At 38.4% G+C, this 10,772-nt stretch overlaps 1 long non-coding RNA gene across 1 annotated transcript; it reads right to left on the minus strand.

Moving 5' to 3' along the window:
- Positions 1 to 3,779: 3,779 nt before the first annotated feature.
- On the minus strand, positions 3,780 to 4,777 carry LOC123389489. The gene is made up of 2 exons (XR_006604082.1): positions 4,381 to 4,777; positions 3,780 to 3,989 (listed from the first exon to the last, which is right to left on the minus strand). It is a non-coding gene; the product is annotated as an uncharacterized LOC123389489 (long non-coding RNA).
- Positions 4,778 to 10,772: the final 5,995 nt, after the last annotated feature.

A 10,772-nucleotide genomic window follows, 5' to 3' on the forward strand; every position in this document is an offset into this window, starting at 1 on the left:
TTAGTTAAGTTTAAGAAACAAATGGAAACAATCACGAAGCTGTGTATTGAACATACAATACATAACCTGGACAGTGCTAGGTATTATCTTGGCCATGAGAGAAAGCAGGCTTGGAATATTTCCTGTCCTAAAGTAACTAAGAGTCTATCTGGACTTTTCTTTTTCCATGTTCCTTGAATATCGGTATTCTACAAGGTTCTAGACCACTTCTTTTCTCATTCCTAGGTGATCCCATCTATTCTAGTAGATTTAACTATCATCACCATGTTGATTGGTCTCAAATATATGTCTCTAACTTTATGATTAAGCTAAGTTTTACCCATGTATAATCTGTTTCTAATTCATTTGGACAGAGAGAGTAGTTCCTACAAATATCCATATGTCTAATTAATCATCTTCCCCACTCCCAGAATTGGCCCCTGGAAGTTCCCAACCTGATTCTCCCCTCAACTTTCCTATCTTTGAATTTTTCATTCCATGCATGTTATTTACTATTATTAAAACAGAAGAGTTTTTACAGGTCTCTCTCTTTTTTGTTTGCTTGTTTTCTACTTTTCCTTGAATGCAAGAAAGTCTCTTTCAACTCCTAAATCAGATAACTATTTGACTATATTTTCTTCTATTTCTTTTTTGGATTAATAAAATAATTGTCTTTTTGTAATTTATTTCAATATGAGGTTACGATCTAATATCCCAACATCATTTAATGAAAGCAAATCATCTTTTCTCGTGCTTGTCTGAGTAAGTTTTCAGCTGGTTCATTGGGGTTTTCTAGGTAGGTCATGTAATTAGCAAAAATTTTACTCTCCTTTCCAGTATTGACACCTCTTAAACTTATCAGAACATTTTGGTTGCCCATTGTAGAAATCCAGCTTTAGCTGTCTTAAGGAAGAAATGAAAGTAACCAGAATGAACAGTAGTTGCTGTCATGGCTGAATTCAGGAATTTGTATGATGTCTTGAACAGTCTGTCTCTCTGATCCTTGGCTCTTGTTCTTTCAGAGCAGTTCTCAGTTTCAGATAGGTACAATGTAAGCAGAGACTAGATGTTAAGTCAACCGCAAGCCTCCACTTAACAGACTCTTTTTTTTTTTTTTTTTGTCCTGGCAACACAACACATGGAGCCTTAGTGAGTCGCCTGTCAAGGTTATTTTTGGTCAACTTGCGTGCCAAAACCCAATAGAGTGGTTGCAATCTTGTCATGCTGGACCAGGCAGTTCTATGAATAACTTTACCAGTTACCTAAACGGTTGGAGTTGGACCATACCTTCTTACCTAGTTATTTATTTATTTATTTATTTATGTTGGCAGCAAGAGTAGTCTAAGCTCTGTTTCCCACTAAAACTTCTTAGTCTCAGGTTATGAATAGGAAACATAGACTGGAGAGGTCGCAAAAGGGGTCTTTCCTTTTGTAAACATCCACTTGTGCTGCCTTTCAGCCCTCATGCAAGGAGTTTTGAGAAGGAAGGCCCCCTCCACCTTTGTCCAGCAGTGTTGCATGGTGACAAATGCCTAAAGCAAGGCTTTGGGGCTTGGGTTTCCTCTCATTTCAGGTTCCTACCATATCTGCCCCCGTGGCAATCACCAGACTCCAACTCTTAGGGCTTAAACCTTAACAACAGGGGTGGGAACAAAGTACAGAATTTTGTTATTGTAATTTGGCATGATTATTAGACTGTATCTCAGCATTCTCAAATATTTGGCTTTGTTTTTTGTTGTTGTTGTTTTGTGTTTTTGTTGTTGTTGTTGTTTTTGTTTTCATTTCCAGCCAAGCCATTTTGGTCTAGAATCTGTCACTCAACTGGTACATTTTACTCAAGGTTCTGAGTCTAATTTAAGCCTTAGCTTAAGGGGAAATATGGGCTGAGACCCAGGGTCCTCCTTTGCTGACTTACAGTAGGTTATCAGTTCCCTTCCTGCCCCTGGTAAATGCTCAGTAGTCCCCAACTCCTCATTTTTCCTGAGGATCTTTGACCTATAAACCTACTCTTTATACTACTTTTTACCTTCCCTAAGGCCTTCTGTATTTCAAAGCCTAATGGAGTGTTTGTGCCTACTGTACTGCCTCAAAATTCTCCCACAGGCTTCGCTCTCTGCCCTTTTCCCACCCCCACTGCCACACACCCTGAAGGAAGGGCTTCTTCCTTCAGTACCTCATTAGGTGTCCAGGCCACCTGTGGTTTTATGGCTGCTGGAAGGCATGGTGGTGAGGGAGCAGTACTAGAAGTTGTCACAGTGATGCCAGATGGTGACAGAGCAGATATCAGTGGAAGGGGCCAGGCAGCTCTCCCACCTTGTAGCTCGCTGGTGAGGGGGCTGTGAGATTTCCACTGGTGTGAACGCTGGGCAGTTGACTGGCCCTGGCTCTGGGTACAGGTCATTTGAATTTTCTAACCCCATGGAAAATGAGAGACCATGGAAAAAACAGTGAGATCAGATTGGGAAAGGATATTTACAGTATCTTAAACCAAACATGGTCAAAAATTTAGAGTATGCAGGGAAAGAAAAAAAAGAAAAGAAAAAAAAAACAAGAACTCCGATCGAGAAAAAGGGAGGTACAAACCCAAACAAGAGCAACGACAGCAAAACAGGCAATTCAAGAAGGGGAAGCCCAAAAGGCTGGTACACGTATGAAGCTGTGTGCAGTCTTTGTGGTAATGACAGAAACAAGACAAAACAAGAATACATCCCTTTATACTTGCTAGATTGGCATAAAGTAGAAAGCTGAAGATAACAATGAGAGCCAATGGAGATGTGGGCACCGTAGCGGGAGTGTGGCTGGGTGCGGCCATCCCAGGGACTCATCTGGTGGCACTTCCTCAAATCGGATGGCCCCCTAGCCTGTACCCAGCAATAACCCTCCAGAAGAGCAATTCTCACACTGGTCACAAGGGCACATGTAGAATGCTCGCTGCAGTATTGGTTATTAGAGTGGGGATCTGGAGATAACTAGATGTCCATTACAGAGGCATGAAAGTTAATGAAGGGAAGCCTCACTGGAAATGGAGTCGGGAGGTTTGGCAGGGGGAGCCCTCATGTCGTACCACTCCTTGTCAACATCAAATCCAGCAGGAAGAGATGGACCTTGCATGTGGATACTACTTGACTCTTCCAGCAGGAGGAAGGGAATTTTCCTCTTCCCCTGGCAACCGCCCAGCCAATGACAGACAGTCACAACTCAGCCAATGGGAAACCACCACACTCCCAACTGGGCCTTTTGTTTACAACAGCCCATCCAGTGTCCCCTCTCCTCTTTGAAAGCGCTTTCTCCTCCTCGGTTCTGTCACCTAGCCTATGGTTTTGCCATAGCTTGCTTGTCCGGGCTTGCAGTTCTCTGCTATTCCCGAATAAATCCCATCTTTTGCCGGTAAAATAAGTGGCAGCTTTATTTTTAAGATTAATGGATAAGATTAAGGGAATGGTTAAAACTGTGGTGGGTACACACTCTGGGATACTCTGCAGCAGTGAACCAGAGTGGGCGCAGCAGCACGGATGGATTTTTTAAAAATGGCAATTGACAAAAATAGAAACAGAATGACAACAAAAAATACCTTTATGTAAATTAATAATACCTGCACAATAGTGGCGAGGGTTGCACAATGCAGTGAATATGTTAAAAACCACTAATTGTACACTTAAAATTGTAACCACTTGGCTCTGAGGGTCCCAAAAAGACGAGGGTGGGCCATCCGCAGTTCACAAACGAGTGGCCGTGTAACCAAAAAGGAATTCATTTCAGTGAGACCAACACCGGGAAGACAACGGACTGACTCCAAGAGCTGAAAATACTTCCAGGTTTATATAAGGAAAATGTGGGGCAAATGTTGGTGGGTGGCAGGTGGCCAGTAGAGGTCAGGTTGATCGTTTTCTTGGGGTCAATCACACTCGGTCTTGCTGGAGTCAGGACAGTTGTTATTGTCCTGAAGGGTAGTTTCAGTCTCCATCTTAGGATGCTTTGCCTGCCAGGTCCTTTGCCTGAGTTGAGATAAGCTGGAAAGAAAAACTGGATCAATGAGAAAGTAAGTAACTGAGGTCAAAATGGAGGTATTTTAAGGCACAACTGGGTTACTGGGTTGTCTTTCAAAATGATGAGTTATATGGTATGTGGTCATATCTCAAAGTTCATGCACATAAAACCACAGTAAATATTTTCACAGGAACAAATTAAAGAACACATAACATCTTGAATGTATTAGAAAGCTTGCCTATGAAGGTTAGGGAAGCGGGAGTAAAAGTGGAAGCGAAAAGAAATAAGAGAATAAAGGTTTGTTCAGGCCAGTGATTAAGAACAGAGGTCGGTGGTCAGTAAGGAGTCAGTGACAACATAGCTCCAGGAGGCCAAAGGCTGCCTCCTGCAGAGGCCCTTCTCTTGCCCACTCACCTGCTGCTTCCTGGAAAATGGCTCCATTTCCAGAATCCTCAATTAGCTTCAATATTTCCCTCCAGTCTCCTCCAGTTCTGAAGCCAAGCTCCTTTCCACACCAAAAATCCCTGTTTTTTTCTTTCATATCAGCCCTTGATTCTAAATGAGGAAAAGCGCTGAATGTCAAGAAAAAATGAGCAGTTTTCCTTTCTCATGGGCAAAGAGAACCCAGTGTTTAGATATAGTTCTCCGATTTCCACTGCCTGAAAGGGAGTTAAAATGTTTACTTCTCTAAGGGAGCTGCTCTCCCCCACAGAGCGGGATAAACCTTTGCTAAGGGAACAAAGAGAAACTGAGTTCAGTTTTACATCCAAACAGAGCAAACCTTCATACCTTGTTTACATGAGTAATAGAAATCGACTCATACTACCTGAAGCCAAGAACAGGAGTTTACTATAGAAAACAGAAGTACCTCTTGGAAGCAAAGGCTGAAGTACAGTCAGGCTTCAAGACAAAAATAAAACAGGAAGCAGGAAGCTGGAAAGCGGCCAAGAGCCAATAATTCACTCAGTTGTCCCCCACTCCCAAAATTAATTTTCTACACACAAGGTGGAGTATGAGTTCCCCACTGTTGGAACAACCAGCAAAGATCCCTATCATGACTGAACCTCAACTCCCAATTCCTGAGGGAAAAATGTTATTGGCTCCTCTTGGGTCATGTTTATTTAGCTACTGAGAAGGTGGGGTGGTATGGTGTGGGGGTGTCACTTATTGCCAAAATCCACTCTGGGGAGAGGGAAGACAATTCTCAAAGAAAGGGGTTCAAGCTACCCAGATGTCTTCAGAAGAGTTTACTAAAATATCTACAAAAATCAATCATATGTTAATCAGAAATAGAAAAATAATTTAATTTCAAAAAGCCAACATCAGATAGGTCACATTCTATTGTCAAAGCACAATAATTTAGAAATTAAAAATAGAAGTTTCAAGTAAAGAGAGTCAATAAAGATTTAAAACACTCCAGTTATGAAATAAGGCCAAAACTGCATTCAAGTAAATTAGTCACTCCAAATGATTTCATTATTAATTTGGAAAACATTAAAATAAATCAAGAATTTCCAAGAAATTGGTAAAAAAATTATTTTAATTTAAAGAAAGCAGAGGGAGAATAAGAGCTAAAATAAATGCATTTTAAAACTTAAAAATTATAAAACTAAATAAATTTAAGACCTAGTTCTCTGAAAACAACAATCAACAATGAAATAGACACACCTCTGGCAAGTGTAGTTAGAGAAATAAACATATAACATTAAATATAAGAAGGAGATAGATACAGAAAAAATTCAGTAAGTAGAAGATCTACAAATTAATATTAATATATTTGAAAAATTAGACAAAATAAATGACTTTATATAAATGAACAAAATTAGTGCAAAAAGAAGTAGTAAAACTGAATAGAACAATAACCTTGGAAGAGTTAAAATTGTCATTTTGAAAAAATCTGCCAATGAAACAGGTATGTATTCTCTCTGTATATTTAGCTCTGTAGCTGAGTCTTTTCAAACTTTCAAAGAGTAGATACCACTAAAGTTACTTAAAATTGTGCAGTACACAGAAAAAGATGAATGATCTCCCTCTTAGTGATCTCCCGAGACAGCGTAACTTTCACGCCAAAACTTCATACAGTTAGAAAATTAAAGCCTGGTGTCATGTTTTTATGCCTGCAGACAGCCCCCTTTTTGGAATGTGTTTGGGGGGGGGTGAATTGGTAATTTAGTCCATATGCTATAGGAAGGTAGGGAGGTACAAGTGGGTCAAATCAAGCCTGATTGAGAGAAGGGATGGGTGGCTTTCATCATAGCTAGAAGGGATCTGGGATCCTTTGCAGTAGTGGTTGTACCTGGGAATTGAGTATTTTGTAAATGCCTACTATTTAATTCTGTATAAAACAATAGAAAAATCTCAAACCCATACTTAACAGTACATGTAAGATGTTCTGATTTTTTTTGTGCTATTCTATTTCATTTCTTCAAGTGCCGAGCAACACACTAAATCGATTTTATTCTCATGACTAGGTTGCGATCCACAACTTGAAGAGCAGTAGAGAAATGAGATCACACTAGGAGGTCCCATCCTCGGAGAAATGAGCAGTTGTGTGAGCCCTGTGTGTGCTCACACACACTGGTTCTCTAAAGGCTGTCATGTCACAGGTTCTGCTCAGTTGATAACCCCTTTTCCTTTTCTCCGTTTTAAGATTTTATTTATTTATTTGACAGAGACAGAGACAGGGAGAGCACGAACACAAGCAGGGGGAGGGGCAGAAGGAGAGGGAGAAGCAGGCTTCCCAAGGAGCAGGAAACCTGATGAGGGGCTCGATAGGAGGACCTTAGGATCATGACCTGAGCCAAAGGCAGCCGCTTAACGCCTGAGACACCCAGGCCCCAACAACCCCTTTTTCTGATAATGCTTTTTCTGATAATCCACGGGGTTTGAGACCTGTCCGCTTTGTCATAGTCGCAGGGTCCTGGGTGGGAACCAGAAGCCAGCAGGATTATAGCTTCTAACAGAGAACTCTGTGGCACCTAATTATGGCTCCTTCACCACTTAAGCTAATTCAAGAGGGTTTCTAAACTCACCACCAAAACAACTCTCACTGTATAAGCATAGAAAAAACGTGTGAGGTACAAAGTTTGAAGTCTACTTTAATTCATTATATTGCCTTATTAAATATATTGTTGGATTTTCCATTTTGGGGGTTGGCAAACCATAGCCCACAGCCAAATCCAACCTGTGGCCTATTAGATATTATTATTGTACATTCCACAAGGAGGAATGGTATTTACAACTTTAAAGGGTTGTGAAACAACAAAGTAGGATTTGTGACAGAGGTTGCAAGTGGTTCACAGTACCTAAATAGGTTCTCCCTGGGTCCTTACAGAAGTTGGCCAACATCTGCTCTATATCCTTGAGATGTCTTGTCTATTTAACCTGTCAGATATTTGGAGGGATATTAAACATTCACATTCTCATTAAGTTTTTGTCAGTTTTGGCTCTCTATATTTGATGCTCTGTTCAATACATCAAAGTTAATAATGAGCATATTTTCTAGGTCCCACTAAATGTGTTTGTGTTGGATTCTACTTTAAATAATAATGTAATGTAATTCTTGCTGTATTTTTGTTTTTATTAGCCTGATTTATCTGTACATCCTTTATCTTAAAACTTTTTTTTGGATCAATTGTCTTAAGCTCCCTCTTAGAAAGAAAACATACATTGTTCTTGGTTTTTGCTGAATCTGAAAATTTTTGACTTGTGAGAAAGAATATAATAGAGAGATTAAAACATATGAATGTATTACAATGATTTGTTTGGGGCTACTTACATGATGTGTTTCAGGCAAAGTGAAAAGGTTAATTAGCTAGCATGCTTTCATGACCAAGTAATAACTATTCTTCCTTGGACAACCAGAAAAGTTACAATCTCATCAATATGTTCCATATTCTGAACCATAAAATAAACTTTTAGATATTTTCTTAAAAATTGAAATCATATTAAATGTTTCTTGACCATAACAAAATAAAATAAAAGTCAATAATAGGGGCTCTTGGCTGGCTCTGTGGGTGGAGCATGCTACTCTTGATCTCAGGGTTGTGGGTTTAAGCCCTGGATTGGGTGCGGAGATTGCTTAAAAATAAATATTAAAAAAAAAAAGTCAATAATAGATGCCAAAAAAATCTTAAAACTTTAGACTATATATATGTATATATCTAAAGATAATTATCTTTAGACTATATATATGCATATGTATATACATATACATAGACTGTATATACATATAGACTATATGTATGCATATAGACTATATGTATTAGACTATATATATGCATATGTATATACATATACATAGACTGTATATACATAGACTGTATATGTATATACAGTCTATGTATATGTATATACATATGCATATATATAGTCTAAAGATAATAAGAAAATATTTTGAACTGAATGCAATAAAAAGTCAACATACCAAAATTTGCAGAATACACCTAAAGCAGCTTAGGGGAAATTTATAGAACTAAGTGCTTAAATTAAAAAGAAAAAAGATGTCACACTATCTCAGTCAGCTTGGGTTGCTTTAACAAATCACAGACAGGTGGCTTCAACAAGCATGTATTTCTCATAGGCTGGAAGACTGAGATGGGAAGGCAGCATGGGCAGGTTCTTAGAGAGACTCCCTATATCCTCTTTTTATAAGGGCACTAACCACATCATGAGGGCCGCACCCTCCTGACCTCATCTAACCCTAATTACCTCCCCAAAGCCCCACCTCTGAAATGAGCACTTTGGGGATTAAGATTTCAACATATGAATTGAAATTGGCACGGGATCCAAACAGTCCCTACTATACAATCATCTAAGCTTCCACTTTATAAAAACAGGAAAAGAGGAGCAAATTAAACCCTGTGCCAGCAGAAAGAAGAAAGCAAAAAGGATCAGAGCTGAGCTGAATAAAATTAGAAACAAAAGCAATAGAGAAAATCAGTGAAACTAAATGCTGTGTTTTTGATAAAATTAAAAAAAAAAAACTTGAAAAACCTACAGCACTGACCAAGAAATAAAAGAGAGAAGCTGCAAATTACCATAATTACTACAGAACCTACAGATGGTAAAAGAATAATTAGGAAATACTATGAAAAATCATCCACCCATGTATTTGACAACTGAGATTAAATGAATCTATTCTTCAAAAGACAAAAACAAACACTCAAGAAAAAAATGGAAGATCTAAAAGAGTCCTATACCTATCAAATGCATCAAATTTGTAGTAAAATAAAATAGAACAGAAACTTTCTCATGACAAAAAATTTAGACCCAAATGATTTCACTGGCAAATTCTACCCAACACTAAAAGACAAAATAATACCAAGCCTACATATCCTCTTCTGGAAAATAAAAGTGGAGGAAATACTTCCTAATTCATTTTATGAGGTCAGCATTACTCTAATGCTGAAAGTAGATAAAGATATTACAAGAAAACTACAGACAATGCTACACAAACATATAAAATTCTTAACAAAAATTCAACAAATCATGCCCCAAATACATAAAAATGATGATACATCCAAGTGAGATTTATTCCAGGAATGCAAAACAGTTTCATATTTGAAAATGAATCAATGTAATTTACCATATTAGTAGATCAATGAAGAAAATATTTGTGTAATTCAAAGTTTGCTAGATTATGTCCTGGATAAGTCTTTTCAAATAAATTTTGTCTCAAATTTGAGGAACACTTTTTTTTTTAAAGATTTTATTTTTAAGTTATCTTTACCCCCAGTGTAGGACTGGAACCTACAACCCGGAGATCAAGAGTTGCACACTCCACTGACTAAGCTAGCAAGGAGCCCCACTGGGTAAACACTTTTAATCTGATTACATGGGTTTTCCTCAGCCCAGGAATTTGGAGTTTTTTACTTTGCTTTTGATAATTACTTCTGTTTGATTTATTTTTATGTCTTTGGCAGTTATGTACATGTCAGATTAAATTTCCTTCTCTCCATCCTTTAAACCCCCATCTTTTTGTTTCTTTGCAATTTTCCCCTCAATTCTGAGAGACTTTCTCAAGCTTGTTGCCAGTTAGCTACTGCTGTGTGACAAACCATCTCAAAACACAATGGCTTTAAATAATAACATGTATTATGTCTCACAGATTTCCAAGTTGGTGGTTCTGCCAGCATGAGCTGGACTCAGCTAACAGTTTGGCTTGCCTCTGTGTCTGTGGTCAGCAGGATGACTGGCCATTGACTGTTTAGGGTCTAACTTTTGCTGGAATGGCTTGGCTCTGCTCCATGGGGTCACTCAGCCTTCCCAAGGCTAGCTTAAGCACAGTCTCATGGCAACGGCAGAGGAGCAGAGAACTAAAATTCTCAAGCAGTTTTCAAGCCTCTGAATAGTCAAGTCTCCTACTGTCTCTTTGGCAAGCCACATGGCTGAGCCCCAAGTCAAAGGGAAAGGGACTTCAGAGATACAGAGCAAAGGGTATATAGAGGAAGAATATATATTAGGGCCATTAATGTGATCCGTCTATTAATATTTTCCTTTGTATTACTTATTTAATTTTCTACAGAACCAGTTCTATAGGATTTATAGATCATATTTTGATATTTGTTTTTAGGTTCCATGCTGTCTTATTTTTTTTATCTTATCCATGACCCTTTAAATTTCATTCTACTGTCTTGTCATCTTATCCTATTTATTCTTTATGACTTTCCTGTTGTATTTCCTATTGACCACACCTTCCCGTATTCTATTAGGTAGAGCATAGTGTTCAAAATTTTTGTCATTTTTTTAAAGTTCAAAAACTTTTTAAAGTTTTCAGAGGTCTCATGAAAGTCTTCTCTGCTGTT

The sequence above is a fragment of the Mustela putorius genome, unplaced genomic scaffold (genome assembly GCF_011764305.1).
Source record: "Mustela putorius furo isolate JIRA1106 unplaced genomic scaffold, ASM1176430v1.1 tig00003976_pilon_pilon_pilon, whole genome shotgun sequence".
Taxonomy (NCBI): domain Eukaryota; kingdom Metazoa; phylum Chordata; class Mammalia; order Carnivora; family Mustelidae; genus Mustela; species Mustela putorius.